Raw genomic sequence first — 2,500 nt, forward strand, 5'->3', positions numbered from 1 at the left:
TTTTATAAGTAGCATGAAATGAGGGGCTATGAAGAGTATCATTGCTTACGTATGCTTATGCAAGCAGTGATCCATATAGCTCACTTCCTTCTCTGTGGACAGCAGGATTAGACAACAGTCGGTTGTCCTGTATTCTTCAGAGAGGCTCACCATCATGGATACAAAATGTCCCTCACTATACAGGACTCTCAGAAAATTGGACGCAGAATGATCATGACGCTTTGACACGTTCCAGTTCCACCTTGTATTGGTTGTGTAGTGTGAGTGTGTACGTATATGAATATTGTTTATGAAGAGTGCATGCAGTGACAAACAGGCTTAGGGTGGGATTTGAACATACAACCATCTGATACAGAGATCGACTCCCTAAACACTAGGCTGCGGCTACCCGACTCCATTTGATTCTATTGTTGAACTTGCAAGCAGGCAAGTAAGGAGCCAATATTTCCCCAGTGTTAACGGCAGGCCATCATTTTTTAGAAGAACACTTAAAATTGTTTACTTTGGGCACAAACACTTACGAGCACGGCAAAATACCTTCATTGCCAGCATGTCAACACAGTGAAATTTGTCACACAGCAGCTGTTGCTTCTTTGGATCTGAAAGCAGACTACAGTTCCACTGCATTCAAGCAATGCCCACACCTCTTTCATTTATGCCCAAGACTCGCTAGAACACGGGATGGAAGTTGAAAGGCTTAATTTGTCTGTTTTTCAGCTTCCCTGAATCTCATACTATTGTACTGTTACTGAATGTTTTGTGAAAATAGAAGGCATTCCTTTCTAATCTGCTCAATTCTATTTAAGGAGTTGGTCTGACAGAATTCACAGGAAGTACGTATAGGAATTTCCAGTTGTTAGTTGTTTGGTTGATAGAAATCTCGGGGGACACACATTTGGTTTGGTGAGATATTTTATTTGAATCCTTCAAATTCCAGGAACACTGGAGTTTTACATGTACAAGTGTGCTTGCATCCATATGCTAACACGCATACGCATACACCGCCTCATACACACATGCCCACACACACACTCACGCGCGCCCACACACACACTCGCAAACACACACACACACACACACCCTCTCATACACCGGTATATGCATTCACACATCTGCGATGAGAGCACATAGAGAAAAAGAGAGCGTGAGTGAAGTTTACAGCAATTATACACAATTAATAAGAGGCCAGTCTGTAACCTGTAAGAGCTTTGAAGGAACCTTTATGAAATCTCTTCATCTCTCTCTCTTCCTTTCTTTCTTTCTTTCTTTTTTTTGGCATCCGCTGTGGTAGACATCCCAGTCCAAAAAAGCTGAGTGGACATGTAGTGTTGGTGAGGGGTAGGTAGGTACCGTAGGTAGGAATGTGTGTGTGTGTGTGTGTGTGTGTGTGTGTGTGTGTGTGTGTGTGTGTGTGTGTGTGTGTGTGTGTGTGTGTGTGTGTGTGTGTGTGTGTGTGTGTGTGTGTGTGTGTGTGTGTGCGTGCGTGTGGTCACCACCAAGCACTGAGGATTCATGTCAAGTCCCATGGTTCACTTCTCAGTGCTGTGGTGTGTGCTCCTATATTCCATGTATCGGTGTGTGTGTGTGTGTGTGTGTGTGTGTGTGTGTGTGTGTGTGTGTGTGTGTGTGTGTGTGTGTGTGTGTGTGTGTGTGTGTGCAACTCCTGTGACATGTAAATGCTGTACTGTGCATGTGGCAGATGTATGAGTGCACGGTGACAGTGTGTGTGTGTGTGTGTGTGTGTGTGTGTGTGTGTGTGTGTGTGTGTGTGTGTGTGTGTGTGTGAGCTGGATTTCTTTTTTTTTTTTCAGCAGACTGAAGATGCTCCTCTTGACACACTGGACAGAAGAGAGGGTGGGGTTTACAAAGAGGCAACTACCACAGTAACCTCTGACCCCCTCCACCATCCACCAATCACGGCCCACCATTCATCTGCTCCACAGCAGGTTCCCTCCCAATCACAGATTGTCATGGAAACGCTGGAATGTCCGACTACCAACTACTCATTTACATGGATGACTATTAAGTAATGGATACGTATGAATACATAGCATCATAAAAGAGCTTTTTAAGTCTCACCTTTGTCCGCCATTTTTCTTTTCTTTTCTTTGTCGTCCTCTAAAAAAGTACAAGTAGCTCAAGCTAGGTTGATGCTACGCACTAGGTTGAAGTGAAACCCTGTAAAATATTGAGATTTTTTTTTGTTCGTATCAAGGCACAAATTCAGCCATGAGGAGAGAAAGCGAGATACGTTAATTATTGTCTTTTTTTCCAAAATCATTTCCTGTATTTTTTTGTATTATTTTTTACAAACTCGTATTTCCCGCTGGTTCCAAATTTGATATTATGCCTGTCTGTTTTCAACGTGTATATATGTTCTATATATACATACTTTATACCAGAATAGAAAGATAAACACACATACACACAGACACAGAGTTTCTGTGTATGTACTGTATGTATGTATGTGTGTACGTATGAACGTATTTTCCCTGTCAGC

This window comes from Engraulis encrasicolus, chromosome 19, assembly GCF_034702125.1.
Source record: "Engraulis encrasicolus isolate BLACKSEA-1 chromosome 19, IST_EnEncr_1.0, whole genome shotgun sequence".
In the NCBI taxonomy this organism is placed as follows: domain Eukaryota; kingdom Metazoa; phylum Chordata; class Actinopteri; order Clupeiformes; family Engraulidae; genus Engraulis; species Engraulis encrasicolus.